Raw genomic sequence first — 19,102 nt, 5'->3', positions numbered from 1 at the left:
TCCTAAATAGCCTGGGCTTAAACATTTGAAGGAGTGCCTTGTCCCTTATTTTATTTCTCTTCAGCATGTGTATGTCATCCCATACCACAAGGTTTTCTGGGCAGTATACAACAAAAACAGTGTAAATATAACAGAAAAATAAAGCATAAAATCAAAACTAACAAAAAGTACATGACACCCCCAATATTACAAAATGGAAATGGACTGCCTTCAGGTCGATTACAACTCATGGCAACCCTATGAATAAGGTTTTCATGGTAAGAGGTATTCAGAGGTGGTTTACCATTGCCTTCCTCTGAGGCTAAGAGGCAGTGACTGGCCCAAGGTAACCCAGTGAGCTTCATGGCCGTGGGGATTTGAACCCTGGTCTCCCAGGTCGTAGTCCAACATGCTAACCGCTACACCCTTTTCCTCTTTAGTTCAGCTAACTGGTTTACTTGTTCAGTGCTATTTATGCCTTGTTTGCTGTGGGATCTTTGGGGGGATGGTGATGGTAACTGCTTTGTTTGTGGTGGTGTTTTGGTGTGAGATCTGATATGTTGTGGTTGTTGTTATTATTTATAATATGATAATCTCTTGCTCCACGGAACACATACCTCTATTGTTACTCTGTTAAGCGTTATGGACATTTATATATTGATGATGGGGGGGGGACTGATGATGCTTCCGCCCCCCTCTCTTTTTATTTAAAGCCTAATAAAAATCCGAGACGTGGTGAAGAACAGTCTCAGAAACGGAAAGCACAAGATACAGAGAAAAAATCCTACTGTTCTCAACCCTTCAACATCTCAAGAGTGCAGTACGTATATACTAAGCCTGGGGGCGGGAGAAGAAAGAAACACTCTTGGAGGGTCTTGCCACACCCTCCTGCCTCTTCAGCCAATCCCTATTCTCCGTAGAGCTTCGCCGGCTGAGGGTACTGTCCAATAGAGGCGCGCTCTTGCTCCGTTCCTTCCTCCGAAGGGAAGGAGAAGAGGGTTGGAGTAGCCTTCTCGCGTTCAGGACTATCAGTTCTCGGCTTCCTTCGCTTGGATTGCCTGCTGCTCAACTTTCCTGCTGTTGCTGCTGGGGGGTGTTACATTTTCACATCTCTACGCCGCAACCTCTCTCCTCCCCCAATCCCGCACGCTTTTGCTTTCCGTGGCTGAAGAGAGAGAAAGCGAGAGACTGCGTGGCGCTTCCAAGGTAATCTGAGCTCTGTTGCACCACGTTTGTATCTTTGCTCTTCTCATACAACCAAACGAGGCAGGTGGAGGACACAGTGCCAGCTAGCCAGCCATATAAGCAAAGACTGTCTCGTTCCTCCCTTCAGATCCGCTCAGCCGCCGCGATATTGTCGGCGAGGAGGGCAGCCTCACCCTACTGTAGGAACACGTGCACGTTCAGAATCTCCGAAGGGCAGCATCGGGTTTACCTGGCTGTCGGTTGGACTGTGGAGTTTTTTCAGTCTACGATACTGATCGGGGAAATGGATCACGCTTAGCTTTTGGCAAAGCGTGGAATTCCCTCTCAGCTAAACAAAGAAGACCATATATTAGTCTGCTGCAGTTATTCTGTTTGAAGTAGCTCGATGAACTGGGTTTGCCGCTGCTTTGGGCGGGGTGGAGGTGAAGGGAGGGGCATCGGATTTATTATCGAGATGTATTTAACCCCCCCCCCCCTTTTAATGATTTCCTAGAAATCAACACCGGGAGAAAGAGAGAGATCAAGGATCGCTCTCCTCTCCCAGCTATTGTGGGAATCGCAGTAGTATATAGCCTGTGACATGAGACGTTCTGTGCTTTGCTTTTAAACTGTTTTGAGAGAGGGCGCTCAGTCTGGTGATCCTATGTTTTTATGGGGGGAAGTGGAGCAGGATCTCCTTCGTGATCCCAAATTCACCCAAATTTTCCTACTTTTTTGCATTCTGTTGCTCAGAATTCTGATGCCTCTTTCAATCGCTCCTCTCCTCAATCTTTACTCAACCTGTTCAAGCACCTGCTTAAGGGGGAAACGGTTGTTTCTATCATTCCTGCACTCCTGACAACTCCTCAGTCTCTTTCTCTCAGTTTCCGGAATGCATTATCTTCCCAGACATTAACATCCACAGGACTTCAGAAAATGCAAGTCAGTAATGTGTTGAAGTTCCTGCCCTTCACTTCTCAATACATCTATTATTTCGTTCTGTCCTTAACATACCAGAGCAAGTCTGCATGTAGATTCATTTTGATATGGTGTTCCTGGAGATGAGGAAAACAAAAAGGCAACTATAATTTAAGACATTTTCTTGGTTCTGTTTGTGCTGGGGTTTAAGATATGCCTAGTAGGCAAATTAAGAAGGCCGTGTGTATGTATATGTATGTGTGTGTGTAGTGTAAACTGTTGTTGCCTCTGCCAGGAGTTCCTAAACGATGATCAATAAGCTTAATTCAGGTGGTCAGCAATGTGTCAAAAATACAATTAAAAACTGTACAGTACCTAGCACAGTCCGTAACCATTGATTTAGCAGGCAGAAAAATTGTTAAGTGGTCCACCAAGACCCTCAGTAATTTTCAAGTGCTCCGTGGTGGTGGTGGTGAGTTTGGGAATCACTGGCCTAGACGGATGTTGAGGAATCATTAAACAGAGTGAGAGGTAAACAGCTGTTACCTGTGGAGCACAATCCATCTGTGGCTTATCAGACTCTTGTAACAAATCTTGTTCATGTGGTTTGCACAAGAGTACTTCCAGTGGGGTTGTCTCAATGGGAAGGGACATGATGTGGATTTTTGCACCTCTGGTACCAAAATGCCCCTCCCTGTAGCTAGAGAGTTTTTACTTGAATGTGAGGAGCCATTACTCACATTAACTTCTAAATTAAACAGGCACACACATCTCTTTCCAAAGAGGAATGAAAGCCTGGTATGGCAAATGTGAGTTTCTAAGAGAGAAATACTCAAATACCTTGCCTTCCATGGTTTTAAGAGTTTGCCATAACTGCTGTTAGCCTTTCCATATTTTAATCAAAAGTACAAGGAAGATTAATTTCCAAAGTCAACCATCTCTATTGTGTTGTGCTTCTGACAGTGAGAGCTTTCACACTAATTGTCTGACTTCCTGTGATAGCATGGAATGTTCAGGAACATTCTGAGTGCTGAGGAGATGGAGGAGCTGTGTGTTTGCAAGCCAGCTTCTGAGAGATAAGGAAAAACTGACAGCTTGCCTGAAGGTTTGAAGAGACTCTGGGAGAAGCTAAGGGACAGGGAACCTAGGTGTATGTTGGCTGAAGGGAGTACAGTAGCCAGCGGACCAAGCACCAGGAAAACCCAAGGGAAGGATAAGTGAGTGAGGAGTCTTAAGAAGAAGGAGACAGGAAGCTGAGATAGGGAAGGGGCTAAATTAGAAAGCTGAAGCTGGAAGTCATTGTTGTCTTACTCATGGAGCTCAGGACAGAATTGCATTATACACCTTTTTTTTCCCCTGCCCATCAACCTGTGCAGTATAACTTGCAGTGAGAATGGGGCTGGCCGAAGATGTTTCAGTGACCTTCATGCCTGAGTACAGATTAAATCCAGGTGTTCCTGGTCCAAGTCAGCATTTCTAGCCAGTACATGGTCTTTCATGGTGAGATGAGTGAGTTGGCCAGTCCTTTAGCTACAGCCTGCAGGCTTCTTGTCTTCTCTTTTAGTATCTCCAGTTAGAGGATTTTTCTTTTGTTTTTCTTCCAGCGAACAAACACCACTGAAGATGACTCATGTAATGGATCAGCCAGTGATACTATATGCCAATGGTAGTCAGTGGTGCAGCTAGGTCAGTTTAGACTCTGGACTTAATGGTCTTAGGGGCGGGGTGGCACTCTTTAGAGAGTAATGTGTATTATTACTTCATTTACTTCAAAGTTTTGTAAGCCGGCCTTGAAGCATTTAGAGGCTCTCCTGCTCATTCTGCTGAGTGGGGCCTTGGACGTCTGCCCCAAAGCCCTACACTGACAGCACCACTGATCATAGAAGCACAGAAGCCTAATTATCTTGGAGAAAGTGTGATGTCTTTGCAACTGCCCTTTTCTGTCACATTGAAGCAGCTACATGGGTCAGCATCTAAATATAATTCAGCAAGATGTAGTTCCCAAAGATTCTTTCGACTTGTGTTCCCAGAGCGCCATGTTGCATGACTCTTCTTCCTCTGCACCCCACTTACCTTATGACAAACCTTTTTTTACACTGACCGGCGTTACAAAAGCAGTATGTGATATGACGTGTCTTTCAAAAGAAAAGCATGAAAACACCAAGGGAAGCACAAGGCTTTGGGATAACTTGACGTAGCTGTCTGCTCAACAAGTCCTAGCGCGTGGTACTAAAACGTCCATTTTAAAAACTTCATTACATTTGCCATGTTTCTCTTACTTTTAAGATTTATACCCTGCCTTGCAATGAAATGATTCTCAAGGCAGCTTATAACAGGTTGTAGTAAAATACACTCACAAAAAACCCTCTCATGTACACCCAGAACCTGGTAACCTTTAGTTCTCTGACAGATGGATGGGGCCAGACAGGGTTATCCCATCATCAGACAAGATTCAACAGCCAGTCTAGTCGTGTGTGGACTTGGGGTAGGGGGTGCCATCTTGTCCTTCGCCTCAGGTAGCAAAATGTTTTGAGCCATCCCTGGTTCACATGATGCTAGCCTAATACTCCAAAACATTTCCCAGAATTGAGACATAAAGGAGAAATGCATCTCTCTGGTTCTTGGGGCCTTACTCATAATTCCATACAAAGTTGGAATGTCTGTTCTCTTTCTGGAGTCATCCCAAGTGGAAAATAATATTACTGCCGATCTTGCTTTCATCATTGGGCTCTGGGGCACCAGTCAGCCATCCATCCCCAGTAAGGGTGGTTCAGCAAAGTGTGGGAAAGGGGGCTGCTCCGGAATGCTGACAGGTCCTTCACAGTCTTGACAATTTGCACAGGATGGCAGCTCTTTAGACAGGAATGTTGTGAGTTGTGTAGAAAGGTAGCTCTTCGGGAGACACTACCTCAGCACACTCAAGGGGTTGGAAAAACCCAGCCCTGCCTCTTACTGTCTTCACCAGTCCTCTCACAGCCAACCGTTCTCCACCAAGAGGGAGCTGGCTGGGCCTGCCCTGTCCTATTGCTAGGCAACAGCTCACAGAGACTCTCTACACAACATTCCCACCCACCCACCTCAGATGGCAACATGCTTGGGCCAATCAGTGCTTGATAGCTTTGCACATGCATATGCTTACAAAATCACTTTCAAAAGTGAGCCTTCTGTTACAGATTAGTACCTTGAAGGGTACACGTGAGGACTTTGTTAGTGCATCATCTTCAAGTGTGTGGGATCCATATATCTTTCCTCAATGTAGCACATCTGTTGCAGGGAAATCACTTTTTTTTTTGTAGCCCTCAAAATGGCAATATTGTGTTGCTTGAAGAAATTCAGCCCTTCATTCTGCTGAAGTAGCTTGGTCATTCATATCATCTTGTGAAGGCATAGGGAGGATATTTTACCACACATCAGGTGTAGGCATATGGTTATTTCTTGCCATCTGAATGCTTTGGGTTGCTGTAAATATTATGCTGTTGTTTTCTTCCATTTCTACCTAGCAAAGAGAGAATTTTAGATCAAGGGCTGTGAGAAATGAATTGATTATGTAATAGTATGCTAGTTTTTCTCTTGACAGACTGTCGAGTACAAAGACTCTCTCCCATCCTCTGTGGGTTGTGCAGTATGAAGGGTATTTCCCCAGTTAAAGAAGACTTCATGGACTGCACTTTTGCAAACATATATATTTTATAACAGTGTAATTTATAGAAACTTCCATCTATTTGCTATGCCGAATCTGAAGAAAATTGTTCAGTGTGGAAAGAATAATGCGTTTTCCTGTTTACTACTAGAACTGACTTTTTTCACTTGCAAAAGAATTCTCAGACCTAGTGTAAAGAAAGTAATTTTGTCTGTGTTGTAAATTAAATGAAAGAAGAAAACACCCAAGAGCATTGCCAGGGGGAGGGAGAGAAAAAAGAAACCATTAGTCTTGAAGGACATGTCTCTCTGTAATAACTGCAACTACCTTTTCTTATGCATTTTGAATCCATTATGTTCATTGCCCCTCCAGGCTTACTAAGTGATGCGAGTTACTAACACCAGTGAATAAATGGATGCAAGTGTCTGGCTTTATTACCTGCAGATACCACTGTGTAGTACCTGAAGTTACAGCCTAATTATCAGACCTGGTACCAGTGGTTGGGCACTGGCCAAGGGCCCCAGAGGCTCAGAAGGGCCCTCACCTGTCTGACCTGGCAACAAGGGCTGTGGAGTCAGAGTCGTGGAGTCCGAGTCAGAAGCAATTTTGGGTGGAGTTGGAGTCGGTAGAAATGTACCGACTCCGGCTTCAAAATAAATTTTGATTGACAATTTTAAAAAAATATAAATTCAAAATGTCAAAGAAGCTTCCCATGAAGTCAGCTGTAGTTGAGCATTTCACCATAACTCAAGATGGAAAACATTTTGTGTGTCAGTGTATGACACAAGACCCAGATGAAGACAAATGCTGTGATGCCAAGATCAGCTCATATTCAGGCAGTGATAAAAATGCTCCTATGAGAGCTTCCAATTTAAAAAGACATTTACAGCCCTTTCCAGGGCTGTGGAGTTGGAAGCAATTTTGGGTGGAGTCGGACAGTAGAAAAATAGAGGAGTCGGAGTCGAAGGTTTGGTGTACCAACTCCACAGCCCTGCTGGCAACACTGCCATTCATAGCCCTCTCTACTAGGTAGGTTGGTGATCAGAAGGGCCACTCATCAGTCTGACCTGGCCACACTGCCATTTGTAGTCCTTTCCATCAGGTAGGCTGGCGATCACTTTTGAATAGGAGTGAAACATGACTCCCATCTGCTGCCTGCTATCTTAATTTACCCAAAATGCAGTGTCTTAGCCCATAGATCTAGGAAATTCAGCCTATAAATGAGTAAAATCTGTAGAATTTATAGATAAATAGGCTGTTCAAAAGCTGCATTGCTGCCCGTCCACCAGTAAAATGCCTTTAGGGGATCCAGCAGAGAGGTCAGTGAGTGGTGTAGTTGCTGTAGCAGGAGCAGAAAAAAAACATATGGCCATGGCCTGGATGGTGGTGGGGCAGATGGCATTGGTGGCACCATACTTAAGGTCTCCTGAGTCTGGTGCCAGTCCTGCTAATTATCTATAATTCCTTCTGTGGTGAAGGTGGGAAATGAGGTATATCACAGTCTGGTGTGTTACCTCACTGAGCAGGGTAACAGGAAAGAGAACACAGTTTTCTCCCAAAGGGGAGATGTTGATCTGCCAAGTGTATATGTGAAATAGGAATATATCTCAATTCTTATTTCAAGTGATACAGAGGCTGGGAGTGGGGGAGCCAAGGCCAAGGTCCACTTTTGTATTCCACCCTGTGTATAACCCATGTGCCCTGGCCCTGTGTGAACCAGCACTTGGTTCAGAGGAGCCTTCCTGCTGCCTTCCAGATATTTTGGACTCTCATCAGCCCCAGCCGGGGATGGTGGGAATTGTAGACATTAGTGTAGTGGCAAATTCAGAAGTGCAGAGTCCCTTCATGATAATCGCAGCCACATCCCCTTCTAGGATTATATAACCTTCTAAGATTATCGAATAATCTGGCCAGGCTTGTGTACTGTTTTCTGCTTCTCTATCACTGTCACCGTTTGACTGTCTTTTCTCACGGTCAGAGATACTGCTTGAATTACTGAATTCAGTGTTTGCACATTTATCTTCTGCTGCTACCAATCTGCTTGATTGCATAGATGGGATGCTGTCATGAGGATTCTGCAATCACAGTATTCTCACTCTCCCGAACTTGGCTTTTTGAAGTAGGAGCTGATAGGAACTCTTTTCACTCTGATTAGCTCCAACCAGCAGGAAATGACAAAGAAACAAGTTAGAAGACACTTCTCAGTGGCTAAACACTCCCCTTTTATGCTGATTAGCTCATAGGACATAAGGACCCTGCTTGGACCTGGCTTCCAAAAAAGGAAGAGGTCTAAGATCCCCTGAGACCCTGGATGACTATACACCTAGTTGTATTCCAACATCATCTGCAGGGCACCAGATTTGGGAAGGCTGGTTTAGAGCATATTAACAAGCAAGGTTTTCATGTGGGTCTGCAGTCATCTCCATGCCAGTGAGATATGCCATCAGCAGTAATCTTATTTGAGACTCAACATACCAACTGTGTATTTGCTACAAAAATCCATCTTTTAATTTGCAGTGCACATGTAATGGGAAAATGCACCACACTCTTCAATAATGTAGCATTGGTGTTAAAGCACCAAGACTCAGTGAGTAGTGTTTCAAGCTGATTCTTTCCATAATGGCATTTTATTTTAAATGGTCAAAGCAATAAAGCTTCCTGCCATGTCGCTAATGAGGTTTTTTCATAGAGGAACATTGCTGTGAAGTAATACATCTTGATTCTCCTGTTCCTTTTGCTACATTACCTGTTAAATTTCTCTAGTCACAGTTCTAAACACAGTGGGGCTGAATTATCAGTATAGGTTAGTGTTGAAAGGGTCTTATGTAACTTGTCACTTCATCTTGGTTGTCAACTAATGCAGAGGGGAAACAACAGAGAATCGTGTGGCACCTTAAAGGCTTACAAATACAGTATGGCAAAAGCTTTTGTGGGCAAGAGCCTGCTTCATCAGGTCCATCTGACCTGTACAGTACAGTAGGGCCCCACTCATATAGCGGGTTACATTCTGGACCCCCGCTGTAAAGCAAAAACGGCTGTAAAGCGGAATGCATTAAAGATAATGGTGCGCGTTGCACAAAAATGGCGCACAATGAGCAAAAGCCGCCGTAAAAGCAGAATAAGCGCCGTAGGAGCGGGGCCTTTCTGCAGTTGACAACTGCTGTATTAGCAGAACGCTGTAAAGTGAAGCGCTGTAAAGCGAGGCCCTACTGTACTAGGTTTTCCATCCTCCATCCTTGTGCAGCCCTGGTGTGTGTGTGTATTTATTTATTTGATTTATATCCCACCCTTCCTCCCAGTAGGAGCCCAGGTTGGTATTGTGTTGGTTTTGAACTCAGTACACAATAACGGGTTGTCAACAGTGTCTTATGCTGGCCTCCAAAGAGTGGCCTAGATTGTGTTCCTAGATTGTGTTCCATTAATGTAGCAGTGGTGCCTCATATTTTACTACTGGGTAGCTTTGGGAAGGTTTTAAATAGCAAGCTGAGCACAGACACATGGTCTGTCCTCATTTTCCATTGAGACATTGGAATAGCACAAACTTTGATTTACCTTAACTGTATGGCTAAATAGAATCTTGGACTGTTGGAAGCTGCTGAAAATTAGGACCTCAAGAAATTTAAGAAGTGGCAACACATTTATGTGTCAGGAGGAGCAGTGTTACTGTTTTGGGCAGCAAACAGAGTTCAGGAAACATCCAAATGTCCTAAAACACTTCTGAACATACACCAGGGGCGTCTTAATATGCATTTAAGGATGCCAGGATTCATACCAGCAATGTGAGAAGAAAGTTTTATTAATTATGTTCTCCCTCCCTCTTGCATGTGTGTGGACACTTCTGTTTATTCATTTTAGAAATTTCTATCCACTTTTCTTCCACTGGGAGAATTCAAAAGTGGCTAACGGTGTAAAGAAGCAAATAAGCAAGACACTATCAAACAGCATAATAAAATGCTATAATAGAATCAGCAAACCAAATGGATTATTTCAGCTTTTCCCTCTTTAAAGAGCCAGGTCTTCCAAAGGGATATGATGACAGGACCATACAGACTACTCTAGGGACGTGCTCCACAGTGTTGGCACCACAGCTAAAAAGTCCATTTCTCATGCCTACTTTCCAGACCTTAGGTCAGTGGAAGGACCCCAAACAAAACTTTCAGATGTGGAAGATCATACTCCCAAGCCATTTTGGGATTTAAAGGTAAGAACTTGCACCTTGAATAGCCCAGAAATGAACAAAGAGCTGATGCAGGCAAAATATTAGGCTCTGACCAGCCAGTTCCAGACAAAGTTTGGCAACAATATTTTGGATTGATTGTTACAGTAGTCTAGTTCTGAGGCTAGCAGAAGTATGAATGACTGTGGTCAGATCCATCATTTCTAGGAATGGGTACGCTTGGTGCACCAGCCAAATATAGTAAAACGCATTCTTGGCCTCCACTGATACCCAAGCATCTAGATATGTCCCATCAAGGAGCATTGACAAGGTGTGAGCCCGAGACTTAAGAGGGGAAAGTGTAACGCCTAACCCTGGATCAATTCTACCCACAGCTTGGAAAAGTTACTTTTTTTGAACTACAACTCCCATCAGCCTGAGCCAGCATGGCCACTGGATTGGGCTGATGGGAGTTGTAGTTCAAAAAAGTAACTTTTCCAGGCTCTGATTCTACCATATCTGGATGAAGTTGTCAGGGCACACCTAGTCCCTTACTGCTATCAAACATTAGTTCAGGGTTTCTAGTCTTCCTAGGAACTGATGAAAGCAAGAGGTAGAACTGAATGCTAATGAACCCTCAGCTTAAATCTGATAATTGCTCCCAAAAATTTTATGTTGTCTCTTCACTTTCATTATTCAATGGGCTGTTGCCTTTTATATTCTGACTTCTGAAAATACTTGTTTTGGAAGTTTATAGGCTTGGAAGCAGGACTTTACTTGAAGGAGGCCTCAGTAATTAAGACTGAGAGTAGAGTGGTTATAGAAATGTGATTTTCTCCTCTTACCACTTATACTTTATATGTTCTTTGCCCCTCTGAACTATGTCCCCAGCCCTGTAAGTCTGTTAGTACTGTCGATAGTAGAGCACCTGCTTTGCATGCAGAAGATCCCAGGTTTAATCCCTGCCATCTCCAGGTAGGGCTGGAAGATACACCTGTCTGAACCCTGGAGAGCTGTTGCCTGTCGGCATAGACAGAACTGAGCTAGATTAACCAATGGTCTGACTCAGTACAAGGCAGCTTCCAGTGTTACCCTTCAGAGATGAAATGAAAGGGCAGTTTGGTTGAGACTGCATCATGGGATGACTGCCATCTCAAGTGATGCCTTACAGGGGTGAAATGGTGATAAATTAAACTGACAACTTGTTGACCTTGCAGGTTCTGTAAAATTTGCTGAATGTGTACCCTCTACCAAATGATGTCTCCAGAGTGGAAAAATGATTATTTTACCACTGTTGTGGGCAGGACCAGCTCCAGGTTTGAGGGGCAAAGAGTTTTCAGGTGTGGGCCCCCTGGTGGCAGCAGGGGTAACAGCATTTCATGGAGCCGCCATTCTAATTTTCCACAATTCCCTAATGTAGCATCACTCTGGGGCACTGTGGGAACTTAAAATGGCAGCTTCCAGACCCAGCCATGTAGCACAAACATTTGTGTAAAGAGGTCCCAGGGTAGGTGTTAATGGCTAGCTCTTTGCCTGTCAAACAAGCAGGCCTGTGACCAGCCTAAAAAGTAAGGGGGAACCAAAAGTTAGGGGGGATATTTTTTCTATAATTATTTTTTATTTTTAAAAATGGGGCAAAAATGGGGGAGCAGGCCCACCCCACCCCTGACCATGGGTCTGCAAACAATCATATGGTAACAAAGAGGAACAGGAACAGCAGCTGGGGATAATGGTAGTTTAGACCTAATGAGCACGCAGGCAGTAGTATCTACTGTCCCTCCTTCTCATCCCTGGGCTTGTTGGGGCTAGAGTGAGAAGTGGGTGAACAAACTGAAGAGGAGAAGCGAGTCTAGAGGGCTCTTATCAGTGGGCCTCCTTCTGAGATGTAGGCCCTTGGCAGATGCCTGGCCATGCCCACTCCTTCATGCTGGCCTTGATTGGCATTGCAGTGCTCGTGTCTGCTGCTGTGTTGGGTTGGATCCCAGTGCTAGCAAAAAAGGAAATGTTATGCCCAGTACTGTGCTGGGTTACTCTGTAACCCACCCATTTGCTACTGTATGGGCATTGTGACTCATAGGGTCATTAGGGTCTTGCTCATATATTATGAGTCAATTTTGTGGTTAGATACTGCTCCATTAAGACTATTTCAGGCACAAAGAGCTGTTTTCACTGTGTGGATGAAATACTCAACCCTCCTTTTAGGCATTCCCTAACATAAACACAAATAGCATAACTCAGTCACACCTGCTTCTCGTTTTGGCCTGAAAGCAATGAGGAATACTATCAGAATTCAGCAGTTCACAGATCAACTTGTCTAACTGCGCAGCAGAGTTTTGTTTTGTGTCTAAACTCTCAGTCCTGATCAGTTTGCATTTGGTTGTAGGAGGGAAATATCCGGTGTGAGTGTTTTTGGTGGGAGTGGGGAGTGATGAAAGGTAAACACTTTCAAAGTGAGAGGAAATAATTTTATCTCAGCGATGGTCCTTCTTCCTCATCTCCTTTCAGAGGCTTTCTTACACTGAAAAAAAGAAAGCATTCTCCTAGTATCCCTGAGTGTGTGAAGCTCTTGATAAAGTGTTTTGCTTCTTCATGAGCTACCCTCATCAGATTTCCTTCAGGATCTTCTCAGCCAGGCTACTTTGGAAGAGAGCAATGTTCTATTTAAAAATTACTCACGTTACAGATATTTCAGCAAGCCAAAAGAACAGTTCAATTGGTCAGGTGGGAAAAACAGCAAAATGTTGAGGTCAGTCTATTCCTCCCTCTCTCAAGGGCAAACCCAAAAAGAACACACACTGCCTATGACCTTAAATGTCTTAAATAGAGTTTGCTGGAACTAGCCTGTTTCTATTTGACTGAGGCTGTTTTTTTAACCGCTTAACACTTTACAGAAGTGTAAAGTTTTAATGGGGGGGAAAGTGTTAGTGATTTACTCAAAACTTCACAACTGTGAAGAAAACTTGCCAACTTGTTATCCTGCCAGAGACAAGGAAGCTGAACAAGGATGGATAACATGGGGTGGGGACAGAGAAGGTGGATCATTGCCAGGCAGGCTTAATTTGAGCGAGGGTTCATCGAGCTCAGCCCCAGAAGCTGTTTTCGATGCCATGGCTGAGACTCTGAAATCTCCAAGTCTTTGCTAGTAATGTTTCTAGCTAGGGATTATGAGCTGTAGAACTTCAACACATGTAGCCTTCACAATCACTTTGTATTCATGCATGGGGAAGCTGAAGCAGTTGGTTTTCTGCTTCTCACACTGTTATTAAAGGCCCAGGTGTCCTGCAAAAAAAAAAGGGGGGGGCAGGAGAGATGGCACAGCCTTATTTCCAGCGGCTGCCATTTCTGGTCCTGCATGAGTGTATAAGCATATAAAGACAATCCACCTGTTCTACAGACTTCCTCCCCATTGCAAGAGGAATATCTCCTAGTTCAATGTTTCCACCAGGTAACTGTGACAAGGTCACATTTGCAAGCTGGACAGCAGTTTGAGTTATTTATTTTATTAAATAAAATTTATATGTACATAAAACCTCTAAATAGTTTACAAAAAAACTGACCAGAAGCTCTTCATTTATACCAGTGAGCAGGGGCATTCCTGGATACATTCCTAGATACGTAAAAGGGGGCACATATTTACATATGCTATTTTATGTATTTATAGATACAAATTTAGGCCTCTGGGCAAATTAAGAAGATGGACGGCTGGGGTTTTAGAGGCACTGCCTGCAAACATTTTTAAAAGGGGAGGAAGGGAGGAAATTTTTGGGGTAATTCACACACATGTGCAAGCCATGCCTCAGTTATGTTTATTATAATTGCTTGAAGGTATTAACACCAAAGTTAAGTTTAAAGACCTGGTTTTGGGGTTTTTTTAATTGCAGCAAGCTTGGTCATCATACAAAAGTGGAAAACTTAATGTAATTTTACAATCCCTTTGTGGCTTAAAAATGTTTGGTCTATTGCCATTCTTGAAAAGATTACGCACCAAAAGAGACTCTTGCAGGGAAAAGAAAAACCTGAAACTTTTTGTGCAACATGGTGGCTTTTTTTTTTTTTAAACTCAAAAGTGATAACCTTCAACAGCATTTTCTGGCTGTATTTCTTGAGATATGGAATACTTGATTGGTGACTTAGCTGTATTATTTTCGTACCTGAAAGATTTCACTTAATGTTGTTTTACATCTGTATTTCCCTGAGACCTATCTTTTTTGTTTTCTATATTGTTTTGTTTTTATAAATTAATAAAAGTTAAAAGGGATGGAGGAAGGGCCAGGAGATCTGTACTCCCCAAAACCCAGGGCTTGGTTCCTTTAGCCAACCTCCTAGCAATGCCCCCTATCAGTTACATGTTAATAGCCAGATAATTTTAAGAAATGATACTGCACAATACAATATTTTTTGCGGTTCAGGGAACAATAACCTGCCTTTCCAAGGAACATCCAGTAATTCATTTGTTTAATGCTGGCTCCATTCCCTGCTTGGTTTTGCAATACTGTTACCAGTTTCTTCTGCTCGGCACCCTAGTGCTGTTAACACTGGATAGCTGGGCAGAATATTGTATATCAGACAAAAACAGGGCTGTTTCTAAATGCAATGTTTCAGTGGAAACCTCTGGATACAAAGGAGGCTTCTTGTTTAAATTTTTCTATAAAAAAAAGAAGCCTCCTGTATTGGAATCTGGTTATAGGGGTTGTTAGGAAGGAGCTGGCATTGATCTTGCCACAGGAAACTCAGGCCCCACATTTTGGTATTGTGTGGTTGCCGTAATATCATGGTGGTACTTCAATATGGTTTGTTGTTCCATAAGAGTCTCTATTGAGGTCCACACAGCTATTGCAACGGAAGCTTCAAATCTAGATTTTTTTTCCAGTGGAAACTCTGAACATACAAATAGATGTAAACATTCCCTTTTGAGGACTTTAACAAATAGAGAGAAAAGATTGTGGTAAGATCCAAATATTTTAATCTCCATTTTGATATCTTTAGTCTAGGACAGCTGTCCCTACCTTGGTGCCCTCTAGCTGTTTTGAACAATAACTCCCATCAGCCCCAGCCAGCATGTCCAATGATCAGTTGTAATCCAGAAATGTCTGGAGGGCATCAGGTTGGGGAAGGCTGGCCCAGGAAAGTGCAACGCAGATGATACAGTGAACAGAGCAGCAGTGCAAAATCTACTAAAGAGACATAATCTCTCTCTCTCTCTCTCTCTCTCTCTCTCTCTCTCTCTCTCTCTCTCTCTCTCTCTCTCTCTCTCTCTCTCTCTCTTCAAAAGTTATCTGGTCAAAAGAACCAAGTCCCCAGAGAAATAGGTTGCCTGATCTACACAGAACTTACCAGAACAAATTCAATATTAAGAAATGGTGCTTGAAAGTAACACTAGGCCTGTTTTCAGAATTGAAGAACGCCAGCCAAGCCTTAGTCACTTACTTTGGATAATTCAGGATTAAGGTGCCATTGTTGTTGTTGTTATGTGCCTTCAAGTCGATTACGACTTATGGCCACCCTATGAGTCAGTAAACTCGAAGAGCATCTGTCATGAACCACCCTGTTCAGATCTTGTAAGTTCAGGCTTGTGGCTTCCTTTATGGAATCAATCCATCTCTTGTTTGGCCTTTACTTCCTTCTGTTTTTCCCAGCATTATTGTGTTTTCTAGTGAATCATGTTCTTCTCATTATGTGTCCAAAGTATGATAATCTCAGTTTCATCATTTTAGCTTCTAGTGACAGTTCTGATTTAATTTGTTCTAACACCCAATTATTTGTCTTTTTTGCAGTCCATGGTATACGCAAAGCTCTCCTCCAACACCACATTTCAAACGAGTTGATTTTTCTCTTATCTGCTTTTTTCACTGTCCAACTTCCACGTCCATACATAGAAACTGGGAATAATGTACCATGGTCTGAATGATCCTGACTTTAGTGTTCAGTGATACATCTTTGCATCTGAGGACCTTTTCTAGTTCTCTCATAGCTGCCCTCCCCAGTCCTAGCCTTCTTCTGATTTCTTGACTATTATTTCCATTTTGGTTCATGACTGTGCCAAAGTATTAATCCTTGACAAGATCAATGTCCTCATTGTCAACGTTAAAGTTACATAAATCTTCTGTTGAACATAAGAACATAAGAAGAGCCTGCTGGATCAGGCCAGTGGCCCATCTAGTCCAGCATCCTGTTCTCACAGTGGCCAACCAGGTGCCTGGGGGAAGCCCGCAAGCAGGACCTGAGTGCAAGAACACTCTCCCCTCCTGAGGCTTCCGGCAACTGGTTTTCAGAAGCATGCTGCCTCTGACTAGGGTGGCAGAGCACAGCCATCATGGCTAGTAGCCATTGATAGCCCTGTCCTCCATGAATTTGTCTAATCTTCTTTTAAAGCCATCCAAGCTGGTGGCCATTACTGCATCTTGTGGGAGCAAATTCCATAGTTTAACTATGCGCTGAGTAAAGAAGTACTTCCTTTTGTCTGTCCTGAATCTTCCAACATTCAGCTTCTTTGAATGTCCACGAGTTCTAGTATTATGAGAGAGGGAGAAGAACTTTTGTCTATCCACTTTCTCAATGCCATGCATAATTTTATACACTTCTATCATGTCTCCTCTGACCCGCCTTTTCTCTAAACTAAAAAGCCCCAAATGCTGCAACCTTTCCTCGTAAGGGAGTCGCTCCATCCCCTTGATCATTCTGGTTGCCCTCTTCTGAACCTTTTCCAACTCTATAATATCCTTTTTGAGATGAGGCGACCAGAACTGTACACAGTATTCCAAATGCGGCCGCACCATAGATTTATACAATGGCATTATGATATCGGCTGTTTTATTTTCAATACCTTTCCTAATTATTGCTAGCATGGAATTTGCCTTTTTCACAGCTGCCGCACACTGGGTCGACATTTTCATCGTGCTGTCCACTACAACCCTGAGGTCTCTCCTGGTCGGTCACCGCCAGTTCAGACCCCATGAGCGTATATGTGAAATTCAGATTTTTTGCTCCAATATGCATAATTTTACACTTGTTTATATTGAATTGCATTTGCCATTTTTCCGCCCATTCACTCAGTTTGGAGAGGTCTTTTTGGAGCTCTTCGCAATCCCTTTTTGTTTTAACAACCCTGAACAATTTAGTGTCGTCAGCAAACTTGGCCACTTCACTGCTCACTCCTAATTCTAGGTCATTAATGAACAAGTTGAAAAGTACAGGTCCCAATACCGATCCTTGAGGGACTCCACTTTCTACAGCCCTCCATTGGGAGAACTGTCCGTTTATTCCTACTCTCTGCTTTCTGCTTCTTAACCAATTCCTTATCCACAAGAGGACCTCTCCTCTTATTCCATGACTGCTAAGTTTCCTCAGAAGCCTTTGGTGAGGTACAATAAAATACACCCCTGTCTCACACCCTTTCCGATTGGAAACCAATCGGTTTCTCCATATTCTGTCGTTACAGTAGCCTCTTGTGCAGAGTATAGGTTGCGCATCAGGACAATCAGATGCTGTGGCATCCCCCATTTCTTTTAAAGCATTCCATAGTTTTTCATAATCTACACAATCAAAGGCTTTGCTGTAATCTATAAAGCACAGGGTGATTTTCTTCTGAAATTCTTGCTCCGTTCCATTATCCAACGTATGTTCGCAATATGATCTCTGGTGCCTCTTTCCTTTCTAAATCCAGGTTGGACGTCTGGCATTTCTCGCTCCATATATAGTAAGAGCCTTGTTGTAGAATCTTGAGCATTACTTTACTTGCATGGGATATTAAGGCAATAGTTTGATAATTACTGCATTCTCTGGGATCCCCTTTCTTTGGAATTGGGATATATATTGAACGCTTCCAGTCTGTGGGCCATTGTTTAGTTTTCCATATTTCTTGACAAATCTTTGTCAAAATTTGGACAGATTCAATCTCAGTAACTTGTAGCAACTCTATTGGTATGCCATCTGTTCCTGATGATTTATTTCTTCCAAGTATTTTAAGAGCAGCTTTTATCTCACATTCTAGAATTTCTGGTTCTTCATCATATGGTTCCTCTGTGAATGAATCTGTCATCCTGGCATCTTTTTTATAGAGTTCTCCAGTATATTGCTTCCATCTTCCTTTTATTTCATCTCGGTCAGTCAGTGTGTTCCCGTGTTGATTATTCAACATCCCTACTCATGGTTTAAATTTCCCTTTAATTTCTCTAATCTTTTGGAACAGGGCTCTTGTTCTTCCCTTTTTTGTGTCCTCTTCTATTTCTAAACAATAACTATTGTAATATTTTTCTTTGTCTCTACGTACTAGTTGCTGTATTGTTGTATTTAGGGTTCTGACCGTGTTTCTATCTCCTTTTGCTTTTGCTTTCCTTCTCTCTTTAACCATTTTAAGAGTTTATTCAGTCATCCATTGAGGTCTTTCTCTCTTTTTAGCTAGAGGTATTGTGTTTTTGCATTCTTCCTTGATCATGTCTCTGACTTCACTCCATAGTTCTTCTGGTTCTCTGTCAACTAAGTTTAAAGCCTCAAATCTGTTCATTATTCGATCTTTATATTGTTCTGGTATGTTATTTACATTGTATTTTGGCATTATGATTGCTTTGTTCTTCTTTAGCTTTACTCTGATTTTCGATACAACCAGTTCATGATCTGTACCACAGTCTGCTCCTCGTATTGTCTTTGCAGAAAGTATGGAACTTCTCCATCTTCTGCTTCCAATTATATAATCAATTTGATTCCTATATTGACCATCTGGTGATGTCCACGAGTACAGTCGTCTTTTCGGTTGTTCAAAAAATGTGTTTGCAAGAAACAAATTATTGGCTTCTCAAAATTCAATAAGTCTTTCTCCTGCTTCATTTCTGTCTCCTAAGCCCCATTTCCCCACAATTTCTAGTTCTTCTCTGTTCCCTACTCTTGCATTCCAGTCCCCCATGATTATCATCATATCTTGTTTTGGTGTGTGATCAATTTCCTCCTGTACTCCTGCGTAAAATCTCTCTAATTCTTCTTCTCCATTTGACGTTGGAGCATAGACTTGGATGATGGTTATGTTAATAGGTTTCCCGTTTAATCTCATTAGTATCACTCGCTCACACCTTGCATTGTAGCTCCTAATTGGTTTTGCTACCTCACTATTAAAGCAACCCCATTTCTTCTTGATTTCTCATTTCCTGCATAAAGTATTTTGTAGTTGCCTGATTGAAGATATCCCACTCCCTTCCATGTTAATTCACTCACGCCAAGTATTGTAATGTTCA

The 19,102-nt window shown here is 42.7% G+C and overlaps 1 protein-coding gene across 2 annotated transcripts in view; it reads left to right on the top strand.

The window, feature by feature from the left end:
- The first annotated feature begins 967 nt into the window (after positions 1-967).
- Positions 968-19,102, top strand: part of STON2 (stonin 2) — a 97,885-nt gene continuing 79,750 nt past the window's right edge. The window contains exons 1-2 of one of the 2 annotated variants that reach the window (XM_061611889.1): positions 968-1,185; positions 9,844-9,923. The gene's annotated coding sequence lies outside the window, so the exon portion shown is untranslated. The remainder of the gene's footprint in view (positions 1,186-9,843; positions 9,924-19,102) is intronic. The other variant, XM_061611888.1, reaches the window with a different exon arrangement.

This window comes from Rhineura floridana, chromosome 2 (genome assembly GCF_030035675.1).
Source record: "Rhineura floridana isolate rRhiFlo1 chromosome 2, rRhiFlo1.hap2, whole genome shotgun sequence".
NCBI lineage: Eukaryota > Metazoa > Chordata > Lepidosauria > Squamata > Rhineuridae > Rhineura > Rhineura floridana.
This window is presented reverse-complemented; position numbering and strand designations above follow the sequence as displayed.